A 27,979-nucleotide genomic window follows, 5' to 3' on the forward strand; every position below is an offset into this window, starting at 1 on the left:
ACCTCCGTCTTGTCTCCATTCAATTTTAGGAGGTACTTCTGCATCCACTCCGCCACTCGACTGAGCCCCTGTTTAAGAACAGACGGAGTACCTGACTCAGCCGAGGAAAGAGAAAAGATAATCTGAGTGTTGCCTGCGTATGAGTAGAGGGAAAGACCGGCATCTTCCACGATGGTTGTCAGGGGCCTCACATAGATGTTAAAGAGCATAGGGCTCAGTGAGGACCCCTGTGGCACCCCATGCGCAGATGAACGAACAGAGGAGGAGGAGTTAAAAAAAAAACTGAAATGATCGACAGCTCAAGAAAGAGGACAACCAGGCCAGAGCAGGACCAGTCACCCCGGCTGCCATCAGTTCTTTCAAAAGGACAGGGTGCGAAACCGTATCAAATGCGGCGCTTAAATCTAAAAGAATAAGTGCTGAGGTTTCGCCCTGATCGAGGCGAGAGCGTAGATTCTCAGTTACCCCCAAGAGGGTGGTCTTCGTGGAGAAGTGGGTGCGGAACCCAGACTGGGACGGGTGTAAAAATCCTGTAGTCTCCACATGGGAGGTAAGATGTATATTAATGTGACTCTCTAAGATCTTTGAGAACAAAGGCAACATGGAGATGGGCTGGAAATTGGAAAGCGTCTTGGGGTCTGCGCCAGGTTTTTTTAGGAGTGGAACCACCATGGCTCTTTTCCATTCGTCCGGGACAGTGGATTCCCGTAGTGAAGAATTCAAGAGCTCTTGAATGACCAAAAGCAGGTCAGGAGATAGCTGTCGAAGAATGTCCATAGGAGTTGGGTCCAGGGGAGAGCCTGAGTTTACCATGGCCATACAGTCGAGAAACGAAAACTGATCTAACAAGGGCCACTCCGAAATCTGTACCACCGAAGATGGAGAACCCTGTATACCCAGAATGGAAGGGTCGTGAAGTGTCCTAGAGGGAGCCGATGAGAGGGAGTTGTAAATTGTTTCGACTGTAGATATAAAAAAGTCTGCGATTTCATTGCATTCAGTTACCTCTAAAGCAGGTGGGGTAGGGGAAGTAATTGAGCCTGCTAGCTTCTTCACCATTGAGAAAAGAACTTTTGGCCGACTAGTGGCACTTTTGATGGACTCCGAAACATAGAAGGCTTTCGCCTTTCTGCAGGCTCAGTGGTACTGCCTGAGTGCTGATCGATATATCAGTTTATCACTTAGGGCATATGTTTTTCTTTAAGATCTCTCCTGGTGTTTACATTTGGACTTCAATGTTTTCAGATCGTCCGTGAACCATGGGGCTGAAGGAAGATGTGAGATGGGTCGTCTGGAACATAACGGCAGATGGCGGTTAATGTTAGAGGTCAGCCAGTGGGATACTTCCTGATTCAAAGAAGAGCACATTAGCTTTGTGTCTGGGCGGCTAGCAGATAGTGAGGCGTTGAACGCAGGGATATTCAGCTTAGTCCAAGCTCTATTGCTACCCATGGCGCCAGAGAAAGTCACTTTCTCAGCAGTCTCTGCGACCAGACTAAAGTAAATGGCGAAGTGATCGGACCAATCAAGGGGGAGAGCAGGGGTATTGCAATCAAGCAAGATTTTAGATATAACAGGATCAAGTAAATGACCAGCTTGGTGGGTTGGACCTTGATTGCGTAATATTAGGTTAATGGCCTCACAGTCGGATAAAAACGTTCTGCTTAAGCTATTTTGAGTGTCTTCTAAATGGAGGTTCAGATCCCCAGGATGGTGAAATTGGCTGACTTCAGAGCATATGGGGCTACTCGCTCAGCAAACGATGATAGCCACTGGGTGGATTTATCAGGGGTACGGTAGATAAGCATTCCCAATAGTGTCAGTTGGGAGGAGACCGCTAGTTTAAACAGTGCGGCTTCGCAGTCCGGGAATGGGAGGGCTTCCAATTGACAGGAGTGAGTGACCTTACAAATAATCGCTATCCCACCACCTTTCCCAGTGTCTCTATCTATATCATTCACGACTTTAGACAGTTATGGTCCCCACATGGGCATATGACTTCTTTAGGGTCACTGGTTCGCAATGGGGAGTGCATGAGAAATCTGCTACAGTCCCTAAAACTGCCCGCCCAAAGTGCAGTGATTAAATGTGCCGCTCACAGATCAGGTACAGACTATGTGATGGTTGACAACAAAAATGCAGATAGAAATGCTCATTACTGCATTTTGAATTCAGGCACCTTTAATGGGGAATATGTCAATGAAAGTTCAGATGTCACAGATTGCAATTTGTTTTTGCCTACAGTTGATACTTCGGAAGAAGTTAAGAGATTGCAGGAGGATGTGCCTGTAGAAGAACAGCAAGGGTGGGTCAGAGCAGGTTTTGTGAAAACAGATGAGAAGGAAATTTAGGTTTCGACTAATGGAAGACCAGGGTTACCTGACAGCTCATTACCTCCCATTGCAAGATACAATCATGGCCTCGCATGTCGGGAGGGATACCATGGTGAACCTCATTAGGCAGACCTGGTGTAATCAAAGATGCAGACAAACAGCAGAAAGCTTGTTTCACAGATGCGTGGTGAGCCAGCAGCAGAACGTACATCGGAGAACACCAGTAACCATGAGCCACATAGGGAGATCAGGAGGTTCTTTCAATAGAATGCAATTGAACTTCATAGAGATGCCTGTTTGTAATGGCTTAAGATATATTCTGGTGATAGTGTGCATCTTTTCACAGTGAGTGGAATCTTATCCGACTTGGAGAAATGACAGCCTCACAGTAGCCAAGCCGTAGCTGAGGGAGTTAATACAGAATTTTGGTTTCCTGATTTGCTAGGAGTCAGACCGAGGGACTCATTTTAACAATAGGATCCTGAAGATGTTATGTGCAGTACTACAAGTTTAGAAGACACTTCACTGCAGTTACAGTCAGTAGGCTTCTGGCATTGTGGAGCACGTGAGTGGCATATTGAAATCCAGACTGGCTAAAGTGTGTACTTCGACCTCTCTGAAGTGGCCTCAAGCATTGCCTCTTGTGTTGATGAGTTTACAAAGTACTCCAGATAGGAGGAGAGGTTTGTCATCCCATGAAATCATCAGGGGATGGGCCATGAGACAACCAGCTGTGCCTGCGAATGCGCTTGTGAATATTTCAGATTACATGATCCCTAATTACTGCAAAGGACTAGCTGACATGGTAAGTTATGTGTCTCATCAGGTTGAAGAGGCTACAGCTTCACCTCATCAGAAGCAGTCCCATGACCTCAGTCCTGGCGAGTGGTTTATCGTGAAAAAGCAATTGCGTAAATTGTGCTTGTAGCCTCTGTGGCATGGTCCATACCAAGTCATGCTTGTAACCATTACTGCCGTAAAGTGTGGAGGTCTCCAGAATTGGGTACATGCTGCCAATACTCGCAGGGTCCTGTGTCCTCTTGATGATATAACAGCACCTGCTCCCGATCTACCGGTGGTTACAGTGAGACAGAGGGAGGAGGTTAGTCAAGCTGTTGGGGATCAGCAAGCTGCTGAGACAACACTCATTTGGCACGAGGTGGGTCCGAGGGAGTCAACTGTTGTCGGTATAGAAGGGTCCCATCCAGTGAAGTTGACTACTTGAGCTTCTGGTATAGGTGAAGGGCCTAGTAAAATAGTTATGTGTGATGTACCTGGAGACCGTTGGCCCAGAAAGCATGTAAGGCGTTGTATGACTGAAGTGTATGTACCAGGTGCCATCCAAGAAAGTGCCAATGAATCTGGCCCAAGGGACAGTGACGACGAAGGACCAACAGTAAGGCGTCCAAAAAGAGCAAGGGTGCCCTGCCAGAGGTACTCTTTAGCTGAATGGAGTTACTTGGCAGCCAATGACTAGGAGAGAGTGTTTCACACCTTTTGATATAACAATGCGCATCACCCTCAAACCTCTTTGAAGTGAACTTAGTGGCTGAACTGAGATTTGAAATTGCTTTGCCACTTTACATGCTGACTCAACTTGCTTTTGAAGTGATTATCAGTGAGTGTGAACTGTGCATTTATTAAAGACAAAAAAATATAGATGCAAAAGAGACATTTGATCTGTGCTTTGCTGCTTGTGCCAGTGTAAACTAACTGCAACCGAACTGCTGAAATTCTTGAAAAACGAAACGGTTTATCACTGAAAAACTCATGGAGACGATTGAATCACCTACCATCTAATTCCCTTGACACATGGAATTTCCTGTAGTTTATTGGTGAACTTATTCTGTGGGAAAGGTAATTTCCAGTACTGTTACTCAAATCAAGATTTAGTTCTTTCTGAAGTTCCTATATTGAAACAGTTGAATAGACAACCCAATGCAAAAAATTCTGAAATAATGGAACATTTCTTTAACCCCATTATAATGCTGGACACTGCTTATGCTCACTGACACAATTTAACTTGTTCCTTAACAAGTGTAGAAAAGAAATGTCTACAGAAGATTGAAGTAGAGATATCGCAGCCAAAGGAGCAAATCATTCAAAAGTACCCCCTTGCGCAAAGGAGGAGAGTGAACACAGAATAGTGTGAAACGTGGATGCATTAGCTTTAGATTGTCAACATGCAGGGAGATCATACATTTTCATTAAAAAAATCTACTACTGACATAAATTACATAGGTACTAGTGTATGTGACCATACATTTGAAGTTCAAGAAAACTCGTTTATATTTAGATAGTGGCAATCCTGTTTTTCCTGGAGTCTATTACATTTGCAGGAAGAATGCATTTTACTGGTTACTCAAGAGATGGTATGAAACTTGTTATTTAGGTGTCGTTTTCCCAAAGATTTATCATGTAGGTCAAATTGACTTAACAAGGATACAGCATGTGAGAACCAAGAGTGCTAGTGGAATTGTGGGTGAAATTTTTGGTGCTTTAATTCCAACTGTAGCAGTGATACTCAACTCAGATAAGATCAGAAAACGTTCTACTTTAGTTGATAAATTGGCAACTAGCACAGCTGGAGGATTCTTATGTTTAAATACAGAAATGGCGCTCATCAGATCGATGGTTTTGCAGAACCCACTTGCTCCAGATATTCTCGTGAAGGAGTAAGGAATCTGTCGGATGTTAAGGTTCAACAATGTTGTCCTTATATTCTGTATAAGAGTAGGGACCTGAATAAATACATCAGCAACATTACTGACCTGAAAATGGATTTCAAAGAGTAAACAGGAACAGGTGCTTGGGAAGCAATAGGGAATTATTTTTCTGCTATAGGCAGGTGGTTTAGAAACCTAGGAAGCGTAATTACTGGTGGTGTTTTGAGACCTTTAGTGATAATTGCTCTTTGTGCGTTGTTACTTTTTGTGATTGTAAAGGTTTTCAGATGTGCGCAAGTTAAGAAGGGAGTGAAGAAAAAGAGAGCAGAGGTGAAAATGGCATTAGAGCTCTGGAGGATTCCAGAAGGAAAATGATGACGACAGCAAAACTGTAATCTTAAACTTCTGATAAGACATTGATATGCTCGCTTGATTTTTTTTTGGGATTTTTTTAGTTTGATCGGTTTATTAACATTTGTGCATAATACAGTTCAATATCCGGTGTAATCAATACGCAAGGGTGTTATAAGCTGACTTAGAAACAAAATACAACACGTTTAGGAACATATTACAGTTGGTCTGCGGTGCTATGCATCCCCTGGATATAAGAGTGACAAGCATATACAGAACTGCACAGGAATGAAAGGGATCTCCTAAGACAAGTAGTCAGTGTACAGCTATAATGGCCATAAGAGTCTTTGGTAGTGACATCAAACATGTATAGGGTAATTAACTTTGAGCAACCAGTTAGCTCAGAGGGAACAGGGGTAAAAATTATGGGAGGGGGTAGGACAAGGTGGGGTGAAGGCAAGGGGGAAACAAGGAGGGTTCACTGTCTCTCAATACCATTCGCCTTGAGTGAGATACCATCTTCATGATGAAAGACAAGCGTCACTTAGTATACATCTCAATATATATACACAATTGAACAGTACAGATACTAATAGTATAACTTGAGTAGGCATGCCTTGTCACGTATGGTTTATGGTTCAGTAGCATCACTGTTGTCCATCTCGGGATATAATACAGTTAGGAGGGCATTCAAGAGCATGTCCCAGTTGGAAGAAATGGGGTATTTTCATAATCCAATAGTGTCCTCCCTTCGGAGACAGACTCCTTCTACTCTAGCCCAGTTTGAGGATGGAATGTGACCAGGCCATTATTGATGATGGTTCACAGGATTTCCAGTGTTTCATGATGAGACGTTTGGCTACTATAAAGTCAAGGTCCGGAAAACGTATAGTGGCACTGTTAAATAAACCTCCCATGAGCACCGAAGTTGCTGTTCGGTGCATGTAAACAAATGATGTGTGACCACAATCCAATATTGCTGTAGTGAAGATCATGACCATAACATATGAAAAACATCAGCGTCAAGGTGGCTGCAACCCGTATCCAGCCTATAAAAATAATGGTTGATCTTCTCAGGAGTTAGATATGCTCTATGTATAATGTAAACCTCTATCAGCTGACACCTGGCATTGCGAGGGATGTGTGTGGACCTGCCAGAATCATGTCCCATTCCTTAGAGGTGCATGGGCGAGCCAAATCCATCTCCCAATGACACAGCAGTGAGTCAATGTTGTGGCAGTTTGCACTCGAAGTGTATAAGCAAACCATTGGTTGAGATGTCACTCTGCAATGTTAAAGAGGTGATTGCCCTTATAAGATTACCATCAAGCAGGTCCCGGTCAGTATGGTAACTCCAGATACCCAGATAACGGAACACAGCGGGATGCCAGGTAACAGGAGCTCCATTAATTCTGAGCGCCTGTTCAGGTAAGCTGGGATTAAAAGTGAACAAACAAGACTTTCCCACATTGACATGCAGCCCAGATAGATTTCCAGATCAAGTGAGGAGGTCAGGTATGACACCCGGGACAGAGCAGATTACAGCAGCAGGACATTGGCGTATAATGATGTAGCATGTGTACCTTAATCCATTTGTATACCCCTTGACCCTGCTGATGCACAAATAGTCAGAGCCAGAGGCTCTATGGCTAAGGAAAAAAGGAGGAGAGAAAGGGAGCAGCCCTGTCTTGTGCCTCTCCACACCCCTATTGGTGTTGAGAAGTGGCCTCCTGTGTTAATACTTCAACTCTGTTTATCATAAAGAAGTTTCACCATGCGGATGTATCTGGGTCCAATGCCATATCATGGAAGGACCTCAAAAAGATAGGGACATTAAGTCGTATTGAATGCCTTCTCTCAATCAAGGACTAAGCACCCCGATCGCGGCCAAACATGTGGGGCATATCGCAATAGTCGTTGTATGTTAAAAGATGTAGTGCATGCCAGGACAAACCGGCTCTGGTCAATGTGAATCAAATACGGCACTAGTGACACCAGTCTCTCTGCCAGAACCTTGGCCAGTATTTTATAGTGTGTATTTAACAATGCCAGTGGCCAATAAGAACCCAGTTGCCTGAAAACTCAGTCAGATTTCGGTAAGAAAATAGGTGTAGACTCACAGAAAGTATCAGGAAGGTGGGAGGATAGAAGTGCTTCGGCCTTCTGAAGTTGTGGGGCCAGAAGATCCTCATAGGTTTTATAAAATTCAGATGGAAAGCCGTCTGGACCCGGCACATTCCTACAAGCATGGGTCGGCAACACAGATCGGACCTCAGCAGGAGTAATGGGAGCATCAAGGTCCAAACGCAGATCTGGAGTCAGTGTGGAAAAATTATAGCTCCAACAAGGAGTCAATATCCAATACAGGCACCTGTAACATTGACTGGTATAGGGAAGTGTAATCAAGAGCCATTTCCTCATTGATTTCGTATTGTGTGTACCTCATCATGTCCCAAGGAGACTGCAGTGCAGTGATTGGCTGCATTGGCCGCTCCTGATAGATCAGCCAGGCAAGCAGGGGCCCCAAACAGTATTCAGTCGCATGCACCCTGGCCGAGTGCGCCGCATAACTCAGGCATCTCGAGCAGATCAGCATGTGTCTTCTTCGCATCCGCAAAGTCCGACGCATGTAAAGGTTCAGTGACAGAGTGAGTTTTGAGTGCCAGGAGGGTTTGTTCTATCCTGGGCAGTTCATCTTCAACTTGCCACCCTATGCCAAATCCAAACCCAGACAACAGCTTTCTAATGTCACTTTCAGTGCATCTCATTATATCCTTGCTGAGGAGGCCGTACCTGTACTGTGTTCAAAGTACTCAGTAATTACAGCATCTAGGGAAGCGAAAAAAGCGGGGTCTTCCAGCATGGCTGGCTGTAGGCGCCAAGTGGGGATCAGAGAAGGTCTAATGTCTCATGTAATAGTTGTATATTGTGGATTGTGATGAGAGTGACTATAGTCCAAATAGTTAGCATCAATAATGGAGGGCAGTAAATTGAGTGTGCACAATACCCAATTGGTCAAAACTTGTAATTTATGAGGGTGAGAATAACAAGAATACACTTGTGCCGAGGACTGCGGGACCTCCATACCTCCACCAATCTCCACTGGTGTATCCAATCCCTTAGCAGCAAGGCATTAGCAGAGGACACTGTGTAGTGTGAGAAGCAATCCAGACTTGTGTCCAAGACACTGTTAAAATCCCCTCTCACCAACCATGGGAGGTCACACCCCTTGGACAGTACCTGCGAGAGTGTTTGCAAAAAAGAACCTTGGTCAGTATAAGTCCTGTAAATATTACCTAGCAGGAGGAGATGACCATCAAGTCTTCCCTTAATGACGTTTGGGATATGAATAAACTGCATAGCGATGAAATTGGATATGCCTACCACGAATGTTCCAGGTAAAATTGCATTGAGGTGTCATGTTATATCTGGGTGATAAAGTGTATAATTAGGAAGTCTGAGATTGTACTTGTGACTACATGGAAGGGCAAGGTTGGATGTCCACAAAGAGTAGGTGCAGAAAAACTAACATAACATAAAGCTTGAACCTGGTGTCCACGAAGCACACCGTCAATATCAAAAGAGCAGACCTCAGGGGAAGGCTGCCCAAACTAAGCCTAAAAATGTGTCTAGCAAAGTGAACCCTCAAGGATGTGATTGTAGGGTTGAACGGCATAGCATCTCAGACAGAACAACATCCCCTATTACCAAAAGAAAAATGGTGGAACCCCAGGAGTCATTCTAACTGTGAACCAAATGTGAGATACCATCCAATCATCTCCTCCTAATGGAGACAGGGAGCAGTCCGCGCACCACAACTGAAGCCAATCCTCTTCAAGCTAGAGAAACAACATCTGTATGCTATAGTTCATGAAAAAGCAGTAGAGTGGATTACAAACTCAGTATAAAAGTGGGACAGATCAAAACAGATAGTAAGTCAAATAATGTTATCTGACATCTGTGGTGTGACATATGGCAGGATTGACGAATTGGTGTCTGAGGGGCATGCTACAGAGGACTCCTCATCCCCATATGATCGAGCAGATGCTGCTTCTTCATCAGAACCAGTAGTGGGATTGGTGATCTGTGCGGCCTCCCGAAGAGCCCGCCAACGTTCAATGACAATCTGTTCCAAATTCGGCGCAGCCATCGGGCTAAAAGACCTCATTTCCTATGCTGGAGGCGTGATCCAGTTGGGCCCCTCGTAACTCTCCATTCTCCTCCCCCATCACCCGGCTTGGAGACCAGAGGACAGTCCAGCTACTTCAAGCCAATCCCAGGCATCTTGTGGCATGTCAAAATATCTTGTTTTGTCGGCAGCTATCACACGTAATCTTGCAGGGAAAACTAAGGAGTATTTTATATCAAGTGTTCGAAGCTGCTGCTTTACTACAAGGAAAGAACTGCGCTGGCATTGCACTCCAATGGTATAGTCCGGAAAGCACATCACACATGTGTTTTCCAGCCTGACATCCTGTAGTTTCCTGGTTGAATGCAGAATGGAGTCTCTGTCTTGAAAATGTAGTATTTTAAAAACAAACAGTCAAGGTCCAGCGTCTGGGGCACGTTTCCGCGAGGAAATGCGATGTGCCCTCTCGATGGTGAAGTAATACAACAAGGATGACTCTGCAATAGCTCCCTGAGCTATTGTTTGATAAATGCGATCTAATCCTGGTCCTCTATGCCTTCAGGAAAGCCAATAAGGTGGACATTATTGTACCTCGATTGGCCCTCTGCATCCTTGAATCTGGATTCCAGGTGTTTTATCCTCGTGTCATAGTCTCTTAGCTGTCGCTCCAACCATTTGGTAGTGGGCTAGACCTCTGAAAGACTCTGTTTCGTGTCCTTTACTTGATCAGCTAATTTCCTGTGATCTGCATGAATTAATGTGAGATCTGCAACCACATTATCAATTTTGGATATCAGGGAGACAAGAGAGTGTTCTATAACTACTAGTAGCGCGTCAAAACTGGGAGGCAAAGGATAGCTCATAGAGTATAATTGATCAGCTCCTGTAATCGACAAAGAACATGAAGACGTCCTGGAGGTGATATTTTGTGTGCGACTCATCCCAGCAAAACATTTATTGCCCTTCACAGGCAGATGAGAATCCAGCTGCTGGGTACAAATAGTAGGTATAATAAGGTCAATCTTTAACAGAACACAGGCTCGCGAATTGTTACCCACCAACAGATCATGGTGTAACACAGAACGTGCAGCCCTAAACACAAAGGGCCTCAGCAGTAGTGAAGTTCCCAGTATCCAGGGAGGCACTAGCAATGGATGCAGATGAAGTCATGGTAATGCAGTCGGGTAGTCAATAAAGGGCCAGATAATTGCAGTCAATGCCAGCAAGGAAAACAGTGATGCAGCATTCAATAGTGTGCAAGGCACCAAGCAGTGGCAGCCAACCACATCAGAAGCATACATTATGGGGAGTAAAGCCACATCACTTCCAGTTGAAGAAATAAGTGAGTGCTGTTTAATGCAGGCTAGTAGAGATGTGCAGTAGCAGGCACACGTGATGAGAGTCCTTTAAAATCTGCCTAGGGAGAAATCCAGGCCGCATGCCCCAGATCACATGGGCTAGGCCCCACCCCAGGCTGCAAAAGCAGCAACTCCCAAGTGCCAACAACTTACTCAGCAAGCTGTGGTATGACAATCCAGCAGGGGAGTGAGTCACAGGCAGGGAGGCAGTGCCCAGCCCGAGCCCAGCAGCATGCATTGTTCCAGGGGCGGGTGGAGGGAGGGCCAGCACCCAGGCCCATCCACATATTGGGACATCCCAGTTCACTGTATTTTCAGGTGTGGACCACGGGCCTTCTCTAATGCTGCCAGGCCTCTCAGGCAGCTGGGGTGCAACCTGCAGTCAGCATCCAGGAGGCACCACAATGGCCCCAGCTTCTGCTCACCTGCAGCCTTCACCCAAGCCGGAAGACGCCAGCGGGTTCTCCAGCCACGACACTCGACCCCTTCACTGCTCCGCTCAGCCGGCACCAGGAAGCTAGATCATGGTGACAGCATGTGGGTTGCCACAGTCACATCCGCTGCAGGAATTCAGGTGGGGGCACCTAGACTGGCTGTCGAGGGTCTTGAAGTGTCTGAATGACTTTCCTGGTGGGATGGAAATGCAAGATAATGGTGATGGGTGGTGGAACCGCATTAAGACACGTTCGCCATCATGGTCCCGCAAGCCATACCAAACTTGATTTGGTGGCTTGATTCACTATCAGAGGGGGGATAGGTTGCCTACTCTTTACTTATCACAGAAAGCCTGACAACCCGTGATAACGATTTGACACATAAAAGTGCTGCTTCACATTGCACATCATTTCTATGTGATACAATGATATGTGCATGCATTGTGCCTGACAACATCATTGTGGAGAGTCTTTACTGAAGGATTTTAGTTATTCACATTAATGCCTAGATGCATCAACCTTTTTAGGAAGTGCAAACGGTGCGAATCGCAAAAATTGGCCGTTTGCACTTCCTAAATTGGTTTCTGGGATGCATCAAGCATTTTTGGAAAATCGCTATTTTTAGCGAATTCCAAAAATGCGATTGCTTTTAAGGAATCGCAAATTTGCGATTCCTTAAATGCAATGCATCATTCTCAAAACATTTGCGATTTTACAAATTGCAAGTGCAAATTACCACGAAGTTGAACCTCGTGGTAATTTGCAAAATTGTTTAAAAACGCACAAAAATGCATTTTTTAAACTGTTAAGTTGCAGACACACATGTCCTTAGGACATGTGTGTATGTAACTTACAGGTAAAAGTGCATTTCATGGGTGCAGGGGGGGGTCATTTGGACCCCCCTCTCCACCCTTGAAATGCTTTGTTGAATTCCGATTTCAAATTGCGAATTCGCAATTCCCATTCATTCCTATGGGCATTTCAGCCCATAGGAATGATTGGGAATTGCGAATTCGCTATTTGAAACTCGCAATTTTATTGCGATTCGGTAAAAATTGATTTTTACCGAATCTCAATAAAATTGGGAAATAAATGATGCATTGCCATTTGCGATTCCTTATTTGCGATTCCTTATTTTTCGCAAATAAGGAATCGCAAATGACAACGTTGATGCATCTACCCACAAATGTCTACTAATGGGGAAAAAATCCATTTAATGTTTAACCTAGGAACTGTTTATACTAAATTGAAGAGTTCTGCTTAAACAAATGATTTAGAAATAAATACATAGATGCTGATTGATAAAGTGACCAATGTGTGATAACAAATATATATGATTCATTTCAACAAAGAGATTTTTTAATATAATGTATCTTACAAGAATGAACATTAGTAATGTGTAGTTTATCGCAAACCATTCTCTTCACGTTATTTCTGAAACTTGATTCATGAACCTAAAAATATTATTATTTGATTCATGAGCCTAAAAATATTGTTATTATTTCCCAACGCTCCTTATGTGTCTAGCATTCTAAAAACAGTCAAACGATGGAGATTTTTTTAATGTATGCATTAATGTTACACGTATATACTTTCAAAATACAGTTCTAGGTTATACCCATTATTGTGCAAAATGATAATTCACTGTATAATAATGAAACATGAATTAAAAGCACTAAATAATATTATACATGTATATGTTTAAATTGTACACACATATTAAATGTACACCATTGAATTAATGTACGTTAGCTTTTACTTTTAAGGTCTGCATCTCCATTATTGCATTTCATGGAGCTGCTGGATTTTTATTCTTGCTGACTTGGTTTCTTTGCAGGTATTCGCACTCATTCAGTTAGAATAGATACATTTCTTGGAACAGCAATAGATAAATGTCTGAGAAAGGAATTTATCTACGACGCATAGGAAACCTGTGGACGAATAATGGACTGCTGTGCTCTAGCCTGAGCTTGTGACTGAAACGACATTCCTATGTCCATTGTGGTATTTGTCTATACTGTTACAGAGTGTACCAGGTGAATCTACCTAGAGATTGACACAAATACTATGGGTTCCTATTAACCCCTTGCGTGCGCATGATGGAACCACACCGTCATGAGCCACGGGCAGCGTGAACTCAGGGCGGCGTGGTTCCGTCATGCGGCTGCCACTCAGCCCACGGGCATTAATTCCCCGCCTGTGCTGGCAAATTAATGAGCGGGCGGGACCATGACGGAACAACGCCGTCATGAGCATAGGCCGCCCGTGACTCATGACGGCATGGTTCCGTCACGAGCACAGCACCGCCACGCTCACCCCCTACCCCCCCCAGCGCTGTGGCGGAATTCGCCCCGCGGCCAAGGGGTTAATGATGCCATCAAAGGGGGTTTGCAGATGGACTTTATTGATTATAATTTATCGTTGCCCTGACTGAGGAGGGAGAGATAACTTTGGACTCTCTTACAGAATGCATGCTAAATTACTTTTTGCTGAATCCCTTTCTGCAGACACTATGCAGAACCTAAAGCTAATTTTTATGTTGACCCGCTATGCGGTGGATAACTTAGATCAACGGGTGTTGGTACTGCTGTCCAGTAGCTTCCATTCAAAGCACCAAGCCCCCTCAAAATATCAAGCCTCAGCCTTCCACCACCCACATCCACAAGGTGTTAACCAGCTTAGCCGCACCCTTCCCAGTCCTCAGCTCTGCCTGCTCTCCACTACACCATGCAGCTTTCTGCTCGATCCTCCCTTGCATTTCTTAACTGATGACTGTAAGAGACCTGCAGACTGCCCTGATTTCCTTTGCTAGGATATGAAGCACAAATAAATTCTTATCCGCCTCTAAAAACGCAACATTAGTGCCCATGTTTACTTTTTTAAACATATGGGGGGGGGCAGGGGAACGGACACAGATTTCAGTTTGAAAGTATAGCTTTTTCATACTTGCTGTCCCAGACTACACAGAGGGCTTCAAAGAGGTTTCTTCAAATCTGCTTAGATTTATTTATGTAAGAGTATTAATGATAGTCCTACTGTGCTTTACACCAAAGCAATCTACAATACATTGAAAGAGATATACAAAATAAATACATAAAGCTTCAAAATAAACCATGAATGACACGTAAGAACATAGAACCAGGAAAAGTCCATGTAGGTGATAGAAAAAGAGGTGCTATCTGTTTGCCCCTCTAAATCTGTAACAGTAGCAATGATCTCACAATTTCCATAAAGGAGGAGTCAGAAATGAGGAAGAGAGACAAAAATACAGAAACAGATTGAAATCAGCAACAGATGGAACTTCTGACAATGATACCAATGTTCCAGTAAGGAGAGAGCCTACCCTGCGATCTCAGGGAAATGTGGCCATAGGGCACAGCAGTCAATAGAGCTGTTATAACCACATTAATGGTGGGCGGATAGAGAACAACAGGTGGCAAGGGGCTTCAAGAGATCTCATGCTGCATTTGGAGAACAAAGTCCAAGCATAGCATAAGGAAGACCACTCCCCTCCTCAGGACAGCAACTGATCCATGCAGTCACATGCAGTTCCCCATGATGGAAGAATAGGGAGGGGGGTGTTGGCAATGGAGCAATGATCTAAAAAGGAAGGACTCTTGACTCTTGACTATTGCCTTAAGTGCCCAAGGCCAAAAGACTCAGAACTATGATGCAGCAGCTGAGGGATTCCACACTGAAGTCCTAGAGCTCCCACAACACCCCAGGTCAGGACAAACAGAAACAATGGGTTATCTGACCACAACAAACCTCTAGAATAATGACGATTCCAGAACCAAGCATGGCAACAACTCTATTGCCATCCATGTGCACTATGTCATTGCACCGCCCATCAAAACCAAACCAGGAAGCACAGTTGAGAGCCGAATGCAAGCCAGCACCACTTCAGCAGCTCCCTCCAGGTGAGATGCTCAGAGGAAGTGGCTTTTTCTACAGATTCCCCTTGGATAAAGATTGGGGGACAATGGATCATCCAGAATTGTTAGTTTGAAGTACATAGGGCTAGGGGCCGGGGGTATTGCAAATGTGTCCTAAATAATTTGTAGAAGTTCAGTACCAGGGTTGCACATGCAACAAAGGCTGTAACTGCACCAGTGCCTTGCTTTCACAGAGAGGATTAATGTGCTGTGTCTTTCAGCTCGACTGAGGGCTGGTGGAAGAGTATGGTTTTTGAGAGCTTAACAATCTTTCTTAAATTACTTACCACAGTGGTCCTCCTGAATTTGACTATGTGTGTCCACCGCAGGCCTTTGTTCACAAGAATTGATTGATTCATCATTCTGGAGGCTGGGAATGTCCTTGAGGAGTCGAAGACCTTGATGGGTTCGGTGCTTAGCGGGAACTGAAGGGCATGAGGATGAGATCTAAATGGCAGTAGAATGGGGACTGTTAAAAGAGAGTCCATACTCTAGTACAGCATCTGCCCATTTTAAGGTGATACCCACATGGGGGGAAGTGTAGTCAGCCGTGGTCATAGGCAGGGTAACTGGCCAGCGACTCGTCAACGGTTGCAGTCTCTTCTTGACCTTGCTGAGTATTCATTTAGATTAAATAAATCAACTGTATCCGCCTTCAAAATATCTATGACATCAATGTCCCCTAAAAGAGTTCTGTCTAGGGTCCATCTAACCGGAGCTGTAGGATTTCTTCATGAAATCTCTAGCTTTATTGATACATGATCAGATAGATGTATTAGTTGATGCTAATGCTTTTTTTCAGTTTACAATCTGTCAAAAAGAGATCAATTCTGGAGGCGTGGAAATATTTTTTGTTCTGGAAGGTATATTCTCTTTTCCGTCCCTCCTTTAATCTCCAGGTGTCTACTAACCCTAGATTCTTAATTAGTTGATGTAAGCTTTCTGTCATTTTTGGGGAATGTCTTATGGCCCTAAGGGTAGATTTATCCAAGGCTGGATCCAATAGAGTATTAAAGACCCCACCCATTATTATTAAGTATCTTGATCCAGGAAGTTGATTATATACCTCGAGCGGGGATGCATCTTCTACACTGGGGCCATAATAACCTACAAAGGCATAACCCACACTATGTATTTTAGCATTACAAATCAACCACCTGCTCCCTGGGTCAGAGATAGTATTCTCCAACCTAGCTTGTGCAGAGATCTTAGAAATAATTGCTACTCCTTTCACATTTCAGGTTTGATTGGTGCCAGAAAAATGTGTGATCCGTTTATTCCCCTTACGGATTCCATCCCATTTGTCCTGACGTATGTGTGTCTCCTGCTGATAAAAAGGCTAAGCGAGGTGGGAATTGCCTGGGTCATGCTTAACTGGCTGCAGTTGTTCTTAAAGGATCGATTCCTTGAAGTTTTTGAAGACAGAACTTCCTCTAAGCCTATACCTCTTAACTGTGGGGTTCCATAGGTGTCTTCCCTGAGCCCCTCACTGTTTAAGGTTTATCAGAGGCCTTTGGCAGAGCTGGTGCTACCTTTTGGAATCCAGATCGCCATCTATGCGGATGACACCCAGTTGGTGGTCTCATTCATCCAACAGGACTCCGCCAGCGTTGGTCTCACCCTCTGTTTGGACAAAGTATCAAGATGGATGGAAGAGTCATTTTTTAAACTTAATGGGTCAAAAACTGAGCTAATGCTCTTAGGAAAAAAAGATATGGCTAATTTTGGGCCATTCTGGCCTAGCTCTCTTGGTGCTACCCCTGTTCCTAAAGACTAAATTAAAAGTCTTGGTGTTTGGCTTGACCGGAACCTGGATTTTAAAGAGCAAGGGCATAAAGTAGCAGTAAGGTGCTATGGGATCCTGCAAATGAACTGCAAAGTACTTATACTACTTCTTTCCCTGCAAGAAGAGTTTTAGTCCAGGCCCTCATCCTGTCCCGTCTTGACTATGCCAATGTCCTATATCTTGGAACCCCGTGCGCCTCGATAAGGAAGCGACAAATTGTTCAACACTGCTCTGCGCGCATGCTTATGAACATCCCATAGTCCTCCTCGGAGAAATCAGCTTTAGCATCTCTACACTGGCTTCCTATCCAGGAACGTATTTAGTTCAAAGCAACATGGATAGCACACAGGGCTCTCTCAGGTTAGGGATCCATGGCTATTCAGTCCCTTGCCCAACGGTACCGCCCAAATAGAGTTCTGAGGTCGGAAACCAATTACCTACTGTTAACAACAAGAATAAACAGAGCACGCAGTGGTGGCCGCCTCTTCACGTATAATGCAGCTAAAATCTGGAACAGTTAACCCTTCCAGATCTGTGCCCAACCTAACTACCTAATTTTCCAGAAACAGATTAAAACATTACTCTTCCCTTAGACTACAATTCATAGTTCAGTGTGTAAGCAGGCAATAGCGCGGGGATGCCCATGGGTAACCAGACGCTTTCGAAATATTTTTTTCATTTCATTATGACATCATTATTTGATACTTTAAGTAATTCCAGGATATTTGTTCTCCTACTTTTGACCCGTTCACATTCCATGTAAATACCTTGAGGTCCTGGGTCTACAGTCTATTGTCATTGGCATGTATATTGATATCCCTTCGCCTACTGATCTTTGGTCATTTTATACACATGAGGACTCTAGTTTTTTTTAAAAACTTCCCTACTATGCCCCCACACCTGTGCTCAAATAATTTATCAAAAAGTGAATCCCTCCCTTGCCACCCCCAAACCCACCCGGGGAACCCTCCCTTTCTCCAAGTTAGGTATTGCTTTATACCCTCTGAGCTTTTTTGTCAAGATCTTATTTTATCAGCCTTTCTGAGCCTTTATCTGTGAAACTAAATCTTCCGCCTCAGGAACCTCTTTTATGTTGTACATTTTGTTATCCCACATTATTTTCAGTAACCCTGGAAATTTCAACTGGGCATTTGCTCCAAACCTTTCAATTCTTGAATATGTCTCTCCAGTTCCCATTGCCGGGTTTGAGCAACCTTTGCTATATTAGATCTTATAATGAAAACCCAGTCAACCTTCTTAAATTGCTTTGCTTTTAGGGCTGCTGTCAGGATTATGTCCTTAATCATGTAGGAGTGAAAGTTTATCCAAATTTTTCTTGGTTTTTCTCTGCCAGAGTTCCTCTTAAATGGGTCCCAGTGCACTCTCTGAATGTCCATTTACAAGTCGTACCCTAATGCTTACGGGATGAATTTCTTTACCAGCTTAATAACAAATGCTTTTATATCCCCTCCTTCCGTGCCCTCTGGGATATTTAAAAATCTTAAGTTATTTCACCTTGATTTGTTTTCCATTGTCTCTAGCTTGTCTCTAATTTCCTTCACTCCATTTTTTAGACTTTGATTCTCCTTATGATTAGACTTTACTTCCTCTTCTGCATTCTTAGTGGTATTTATACTATCTTTCTCAGGGAGAAGTTGCAGATCCTCTCCCGATGGATCATCTATCTGTGAACTATCCGTGAATATTGCGGATTGGTTAGAGTTAGTAATGGGCTGAACAGCATTATGTGGAGACCCTAAATTATCCATGTTGGATGGACTCTCAAGACTATGTATTCTTTTCATTACAGTAGAACTAGAAATTTGTTTGGTTCTCCATCCCATTAATTTTAAAGAAGCATCTTAATGAGGGGGTAATTTCAACTTTTACCACCCGAGTTGCTCCCAGACACCCCAGCCATGTTTACCCCTCTCCACGGAGGTCCTATAATTGGAGTTTGTAAGGTGGGTAGGGAGTGGGCACTTTCTTGGGGGGACCCTGAGGCGTACACTACTACCCTCTCAAGCGTCTGGGTATGACCTTCTACCCCAATTTCCTGCACTTGTGTTTCAAAGTCGATGTTTCTCAGGGCGTACCTACTTCTTCTCTGCCTCACAAGGGGGGGCACTAGATTACTGCTCACCGTGGGATTTGTTGCCGCTACTCCAACCCCAGCGTTAAGCTGTACTTTGATATCCTTAGAGATCCTGGGAGATGAAAGAGGGTTCAGGTTACTGTTATTATTTTGCCCTCGAGTCTTCATTTTCGGGGGTCATGTGTGTTCCTGTAGGGTCTCTTCTCACAGGCAACTCCTCTGGAGAACCCAGCAACCCTGTACCTGTAAAGTCCCTCGGAAGCCGACACATGCCGCCACCCATCTACTGCGGCAAATCTGTTGTGCGGAAAAAAACCATGAAGTTATTGCCGCCACTGTCACCTCCACTGCAGCTGTTTTACCGGGAGTCCGGAAGCGCCTGGCAACAAGAAAGACCCCAAGAGAGGAAGCCCCAATACACAAGGGGGGCTTGGAGGGGAAGCCGACCATAGGGAGGTCCCCCCCCCCCGGCGGTTTGGGAGGGGCGGGTAGGGGGATTTATTGCAGCCCATTCGGCTGTTTTTTTCTAGATTGGGCTATTTTTTCCTCCTAAATGGAGCCCAAGCATAAATGCTTTGGGCTCCGTCTCCCGTCTACCATTTTAGGTTTGGTGACCTGGTGGCCGGGAGGTTGCGCTCAGGAGAATTTTTTTGTCAGTTAATCTTTAGAGTTAGTGTTTTGTGGGCATTATGTCAGCGGAGGATTATAGGGTTCTTGAAGCCATTAGGCTTCTTAGTGAGGCAGGAAGGCTGGATTTGGTGCTCGGTGATGTGGCTGGGCCGTCGCGGCCTCAGCCGGAGTGGCGGCGGTCGTGGCAGCCTGTTTAACTCCCAAGCGCTCACGGACGGAATTGGTAAGTGAACGGGGCCGCTCTCGTTTTAGGAAGGTGGCCTGGGGACTAAAATGCGGCGTTTAGAGGTTTGCGAGCCGGGTGATGACGCTGGCCAGTCTGTGGTGTCTGTGAGGCCTCCGGTAAACATGGCTGTGGAGGGTGAGTAACCGCCTGAGCTTTTTCAGGTTCCAGCGGCTCCTGTGAGAGCAGTTTCGGCCCCTGCACAGAGGGGGAAGCGAGGGGGAAAGCGTGGAGGCAAGAGGCGTTCTGTCTCTGCCTCCGCGGTGGGTCCACAAGAGTCTCGAATGGGAGGGGGTAGGAAGTCACATACCTTTTGAGCTCGCTGGCGCGTGTTTTTCCCCAGTCGGTGGTGGTTGCCGGGGAGGGACAGGATGATTTATTCGTCCCTCCCTCTGGCGGGCTGCATAACATTAGCGTGAGTGCAAGGGTGGAGGAGGGGGCTGGCTTTCATACGCCGGCTTGTTCTTCTCTGTTGGTGCACGATGGCAATGTGGTGGGTGGGTAAATGCAGGTGCTAGTGGTGGAGGAAGATGAGATTCGAGGGGCAGTTGTGCCTTTTAGCCCCCTTCTTTTTTCGCCCCAGGGTTCCAATAGAGGTGAAGTGGTATTGGTGCACAGTGGGTCAGTGGGAGAGGGGGCGTGGGCACAGGTGGGGGGGGTGGGGTTTATCTTTTGGAGGTTCAGGGTCATGAGTCAGGCATTTTGCCCTCCCCATCTCATTCTTTGTCCTCTGGTAGGAATGCTCCAGGGGATGTTTCTAAGGCTGCTACATGTTCCCCGGTGCACGTAGGAATGGAGAAACATGGTGCAAGGGCCAGGTCCTGGGAGGGGCTTGAGGTTTTTCCTTCTTGGTCAGAAGGGTTGCGAGATGCTGGTGTTGGCAAGAGTGGCGCAGGGTATGGTCAACAGGAATACTTTGGGGGCAATTTGGATTTGTCCGGTTTGAAGGTAGGGGGCCTGGGTAGGGGGATGGGGGCTCAGGATTTGGCACTTAAAGAAAGTGGAGAGCACAGAGGTCAAGTTCTAGGTGCGGCATCGGTGGTGGTGCAGGCGATGTTATATTGGAGTAGTAGTGAAGAGGTGGGAGAGCCTTCCCCCCCCCCACCTCGTAGTGTCTCGTTTAAGGCAAGTGATTCAAATTTTCAGCGCGGGAAGCAAGCAAAGGGGGCATGGTCCGGTGGGCGTGTTTCAGGTGGGATTGAGGAGTTTGGAGCTGTTGGTAGTAAGGGACCCAGCGCATCAGTCCAGCCTTTTTCTTTACAGGTTAGGGAGTGTCACGGAGCGGCGGACTCAGTAGAGCGAAGTGCGGCCCAATGGCGCCGAGGAGAAGGGAGGGTGGAGCCTAGCGCGGGACAATCCGTACCGACGGGGGATCCCAGTGCGGTCAGCAGATGTAGGTCTGGCGCGACCTCGCTGGCCCCAACATCTCTTCAGACTCAACGGACGGACTGGACAGCTGAAAATCTACATAGGAGTGGTCAACGTTTGGGGGAGTACTGGCGGGTATAGTCGGCTCCCCCACCAGGTGTACAGAAAGGGGTTGGTAAGGCCCATTCAGGTCTTGAAGGTCCCGGGAAGGCTCAGAAGAAGATGCTGGTGTCAGGCCATCCCCAGATGGAGGAGCCTTTGGTTTTAGACTATGATGAGGACAGCCCAGAAGAGGGGGAGCTGCGTGATAATGAGACGGGGGTCAATTTCATGTTTCTCATAGTCTTTTATTTCCATTTTGGTGCAGAAGGTTACACGGTTGAAGACGCTTACGAGAGCTCCGCCATACTTTACAAAAACTACCCTTGAAGCGCAATTCCGGTTTCCACCTGGCATGGCTCAGTGTGTATAATTTTTAGCGGTCTGCCTCTTTCGTCCATACTCACGTGAAAACTCGGAGTATTCCCACTAATGCACGTGTCGACAACTTGTTGTCTATCGGGATTGTTGCATCTCTGTCTCCCCGTTGTTTAATTGATATCCTGAAAATATAGTCGCCAGAGTCTGTTTATCAATCGCCCTCTTCCATGTCAGCGGCGAATTACTGAGTGATCTGCCGTTTCCAGTCTAGAAAATTCAGATGCTGCTCTCCCCTCTGATACGCTGCGATATGCTGCTGTTTGCCCAGAAACCCTGGAATTGAGCTAAAATTCCGTCCCCTTTACAAATTGGAGGATCTTTATGGCCACTTACAAATGAATCACTTGCGCCCTGATGAAGGAATCCTCTATGGTGGCACTTGTTCAGAAACGTGCGTCAGCGCTATTTTCTGTCTGTGGGTTGTGAATGTCGTTGTAAGTTTATAGTATTTAGATGTATGTGGTGACTTTTGTATGTGTGTATGCTTGAGGGTATGAATGACCATTGTATATAAAATGTTTTTATTGTTCTCTGTTGTTCTGGGTGGACTCTACATGAATTACATATGTTAATAGAATTTCCAAAGTAATGAAGTCTCCTTTATAAATATATATGTATATGAGAATAACATGATTTGATATCAGCAGCTTTTCTGTGGGTAATTGTTTATTCCGGATCTTATTGATCCTTTAGAGGAATGGGAACTTCCCGTTCATGTTGTCATTATTATTAACTTCCCTGGTGGGTTGTTCCCTCGCATCCTTTTAGTAGGTTCCCTTTGTGTTTTTCATATCAACGGACGGACTGGACAGCTGAAAATCTACATAGGAGTGGTCAACGTTTGGGGGAGGACTGGCGGGTACAGTCGGCTCCCCCACCAGGTGTACAGAAAGGGGTTGGTAAGGCCCATTCAGGTCTCAAAGGTCCCGGGAAGGCTCAGAAGAAGATGCTGGTGTCAGGCCCTCCCCATATGGAGGAGCCTTTGGTTTTAGACTATGATGAGGACAGCCCAGAGGAGGGGGAGCTGCGTGATAATGAGACGGGGGCAATTTCATGTTTCTCATAGTCTTTTACAGGCACCGGAGTTGGTGAGACCAAAGAAGGCGGTGGTGTCTGGACCAGGTCGAGAGCGGAACAAATGGCATGGAGATCGTGGCCAGGTCAAGCCCCCTTGTTACACCCAGGTGTGCTTTTTGAACCATGGACCAAACCAAAAATGGTGTCTGTGGGGACGGGGGGGGGCAGTGGCTGGGGGGATTGAAGGCAAATTGTATAAAGGACATTACGTTAAGGATCAAGGGGTAGGCACGGATGATGGGGATGGATCTCTGGGCACCAAGGTTGAGAGTGGCATGAACACTGAGGCGGTGGAGATAGTTAAAGACCCTTTACATAGTAAGGAGCTAAAAATTAAGAAGTTGCCCTATATGGGTGTAACAAAGCCTCTAGGGGCACATTTGATGTTATCTACAAAATAGATGATTTGGAAAGGTGAGTATGTTGAGATTTGGAAACTGCTACACAGGGAGGTACGTTCTAAAGAAGGTTCAAAAGAGGAAGCGTACGAGTTGGCTAAGGGCCCAAAAGTTCCACTAACAATTGAGAATTGGACGGCAGCATTTTTGATATACGCTAGCGTATATTGTGAAAAGTTCCCGGAGCGCTGTGTTGCCATATTTAAGTATATGGATGTTATCAGAAAAGCACAGATAACGGGTAGTGGTTTTGCATGGGCACAATATGATGAGGAGTTTAGGGCTCGGTTGGCTTGGGACCCTGAGGCCAAGTGGTTGAATTAGATACAGATTTGTGGCAACACACGATGGGTGCCTCGGGCAGTGGTAAGACAATTTTCACTGCTAGTGGCTTACCGTTAGTTTACCGGCCCTTTCAGGAAAAGCCCACCCGGGGAGGGGTGGGGAGTACAACGTCCACAGAGACTGGGGTGGGAGCATGCTTGGACTTCAACAAAGGTTTGTGTACCAGAGGATCCTGTAGATTTTGTCATGAATGTTCACAGTGTGGCAAAAAGCACCCCTTGGTTAGGTGTTGGGGGTCACGAAATCCAGGCGGCCAGAATTGGCCACAGCAGGGTACTAGCGCTTCAGGCCCCTCTCAGCAATCTCAGTCAAATAGAGGGGGGAAAATGCTCCAGGGGTTGGGCCCAAAGGCTCATACTCCGGTTAAGTTGGAACAGTTGGCAGCAGCTTTGCGGGGGTACAGGGATGAGAGAGCACAACAGATTTTACTGGCAGGTTTTCAAGAGGGGTTCCGACTTGGTTACTCAGGGCCGCGGCTGCTTCGCTGGTCCAAGAATTTGAATTTGGCTGATGAACACAAGGCAGTGGTGCAGGATAAAGTGGATAAAGAAGTTCCGGAGGGAAGGATGGCAGGTCCGTGACACACTATTCAGACGATTTCTTTTTCGTTGGATCCCAGGGCTCCTCTGAGTGTCAAGCAGCACTGGATACATTCCAGAAGCGTATGGAAATTTTGGGAGTGCCGTTGGCGCCAGAAAAGACAATGGGTCCTTGCGCGACCATGTCTTTTTTGGGAATTGAGATTGATTCACGGGCAATGCAGGCTCGCTTGCCGGTTGACAAGAAGGTGAAAATGTTGGAGCTCTTGGAATCAATGTTGGCAAAAACAAAGGTTACAGTGAAAGAAGTCCAGATTTTGTTAGGCCGTCTTAATTTTGCTTGTAGGGTGGTCAGAGCGGGTAGGACTTTTTGCAGGCGACTGAGTAGGGCGTTGTCCTGTCATCATTTGCCCCATCACCATGTTCGCTTATCAGCAGGGAACAGGGAGGATCTGCGTATGTGGACGGCCTTTCTGCACTCTTTCAATGGAGTTCCTTTGTCCAGGGAGTAGGATTGGGTGTGGGAGGTCCAGATTTTATCTGATGCAGCGGGCAGAGACGGTTTTGGACTGTATTGGCAGGGCAATTGGTGTGCGGAAAAGTGGCCTGACCAGTGGAAAAATGGGGGCAGGAGCATTGCCTTCTTGGAACTGTTTCCGGTTGTTGTAGCATTGACACTGTGGGGGCAGGAGTTGGCTCACAAAAAGGTTCTTTTTCGGATTGACAACTTGGTTGTAGTAGACATCATCAATAGACAGTCAGCCAGGGACACACAGATCTTGAAATTGTAGCGAGTCTTTGTGTTGGGTTGCCCTAGGCATGACATCAGCTTTAGGGCCTTGCACATTCCTGGTGTGGACAATGACATTGCAGATGCTTTGTCTCGTTCGCAGTGGGAGAGATTCCATGGGCTAGCCTCGGAGGCGGACAGGACACCGACCCCCATGCCGGATCACTTATGGTATGTAGGCAACACAGGGTCATACAGCTGGTGGTAAGTTCGCTGTCTTCATCTACTCCGAACGCATATGACCTGGCTTGGAGAGATTTTCTGGTGTCTGGGGCCTGTAGGCGTGAATCTGGTTGAAGGCGGTCAGAAGATGTTGTTCAGTTTATCCTTTATTTGATGGACAAAGGCTTATCCAGAGTTACCATAGCAGGAAAGTTAGCTGGCATTTCATTTATGGGCAAACTGCTTTGGGGTTACTCCCCCTCCGCTGGGGAGGTTGGGAAGAGAATGTTGGAAGGTTGAGCCCGGGAGCGGGGAGTGGTACAGTCTGTTTGGAGCCCCTTGCCTTGGCAGAATTTTGCTCCGGTTCTAGAGGCATTGCCGTGGATCTGCAGGGATGAGTTTGAAGCCTGACTGTTTTCCACGCTCATGGTGTGGCTGTTTTTCAGAGCGTTCAGAGTTTCCGAGTTGTTAGGTTCTAAGTTAAGTGGAGGGGTTGGGTGGGGGACATACATTTGTCAGACAAAGGTGTTCATATATGGCTACCTCGATCGAAAACGGGCCAAAGGAGCTAAGGGAAAGGTGTTTGGTTGGAGGCGTCCTCCCCTTCCGGGACATGCCCCTTACAGTGGGCTCGGCGGTGGTGGGCTGTTTCCGGGGGGGTTCTGGAGGCTGGTGTTTTTCAGCATGCAGATGGAGCTAGGGTCACAGACTACCATTTACGCATGGTGCTACTCAAAGCTTTGCAGAGTATCGGGTTAGATGAGAAAAAATATGGTACTCATTCTTTTAGGATTGGGGCAGCAACTGAAGCTTATAATAGGGGTTGGTCTAGACAGGACATTATGCGCTTAGGGCGTTGGTCATCTAACTGCTTTCAGCGCTATGTGAGAACTGAAGAGGAGGAGGCGCTTGCGTCATCCTCTTTGTCTTAAATCTGATACTGCTTTTCTCTTTTCAGGTTCTGTGGCTGGCCCCCGCTCAGCGGCTATGACCATATGGATTGTTGGGCATTTCTTCGTGAAACTGGCACATGTTCAAGCATGCAATAGCTACTTTGGATCCCTGCTGGATTTTAATGAGTGTTTGTTCAATGTAATGTGGAAGGGCAAGGGAGGCATGCTTTGGAAGGAGTTAATTCCTTCACTTAATTCTTGGTTGGTTGGGAGCCACTGCCCGGATGTGTTGGTTATTCACTTGGGGGAGAATGATCTGTGCAGGGTCAAGGGAGTGGTTCTTTTGAGGGTGATGAAGAAAGACCTTTCTCTTTTGAAACAGCAGTGGGCGGGTTGTCATGTTTTCTGGACAGAGTTGGTTCCACAGAGGTCTTGGAGAGGTGCGAACAAGCCAAAAGTGATCGATAGGGCGCGCAAGAAGATTAACCTTGAAGTTTCCAGATTTTGTAGAGGCTTGGGTTTTGTTCGAGTGACTCATGGTGATATTCGTTATGACACAGTGGAGTTTTTTCGTAGCGATGGAGTTCATCTTTCCAGGATGGGTATGGACTTGTATCTTCTGGAGTTGAGAGAGGTTTTGTCTCGTTGTTTGAAGATTCGGGACTTTTCTAGCTAGGTTACCTTTGGTTTCTGTTTTATCTTTTGGCACTGGTTTGGGTGGCAAAAAGGGGGGGTGTAGTTCTCCATCGACAGCTTTCTGGGTGGAGGGGGTTAGTGGTTTTTTGCCAAGCTTGGCAAGATTGTGGTTGTCATTTGCTTGGTTGTGGCATCGTCAGGGGGAGTTGGGCAGGATAAGTTGTTGGGGTGGTTCGATAGGTTGGGGGACCAAGAGTTGTTGGAGGGCAAACGGGGGAATTTGTGTTATGGTTTGGGGGATTTGATAAGTTGAAATGATTATGCAGGTTTTTGCATTGTTTGTATTTTGTAATGACGTAATGTACGGGTGGGGGCGGGGTTGAAGACGTTTTAGGGGTGGGGGGTGATTGGGGGTTAAGGAAGTTTGCTATTTAGTGAGGCCTAGTTTTGTAAGGCGTTGGCCGAGGTTTTAATTTGTTAATGTGCACCTGTTTCAATAAAGCGGCCTTTTTCACACACTATAACTGTCTGTTGGTCTGCTCACCCCCACCCCTCCCTCCCAAGAGGGCTGGGGGGGCAGCCGACCGTAGGGAGGTCCCCCCCTCAGCGGTTTGGGAGGGGCGGTGGGGTGATGGTTTGCAGCCCATTAAGCGGGTTTTTTCTAGATTGGGCTATTTTTTCCTCCTAAATGGAGCCCAAGCATAAATGCTTTGGGTTCTGCCTCCCGGCCACCATTTTAGGCTCAGTGACCTGGTGGCCGGGAGGTTGTGCTCAGGAGAATTTTTTCCCTCCCTCTTTTTTTCGGGTATTTTCTTTTCTTTATTAGTCTTCTTGCAATTTTTCTTTTATTTCTTTCTTTCTCTGGCTTTTGTCGAAACAGGTGGACATGGGGTCTTTATTGTTATACTTTCTCGCTTGGAACAGGTGCAGTGCAGGGGTTAGTGGTTTTTTGCCAGGCTTGGCAAGATTGAGTTGTCATTGGCTTAGTTGTGGCATCGTCAGAGGGAGTTGGGCAGGATAAGTTGTTGGGGTGGTTCCATAGGTTGGGGGACCAAGAGTTGTTGGAGGGCAAACGGGGGAGTTTGTGTTATGGTTTGGGGGATTTGATAAGTTGAAAAGATTATGCAGGTTTTTGCATTGTTTGTATTTTGTAATGACGTAATGTACCGGTGGGGGCAGGGTTGATGACGTTTTAGGGGTGGGGGTCATGGGGGGTTAAGAAAGTTTGCTATTTAGTGAGGACTAGTTTTGTAAGGCGTTGGCCGAGGTTTTAATTTGTTAATGTGCACCTGTTTCAATAAAGCGGCCTTTTTCACACACAATAACTTTCGTTTGGTCTGCTCACCACCCC

Source organism: Lissotriton vulgaris, chromosome 3_1 (genome assembly GCF_964263255.1).
Source record: "Lissotriton vulgaris chromosome 3_1, aLisVul1.2, whole genome shotgun sequence".
Taxonomy (NCBI): domain Eukaryota; kingdom Metazoa; phylum Chordata; class Amphibia; order Caudata; family Salamandridae; genus Lissotriton; species Lissotriton vulgaris.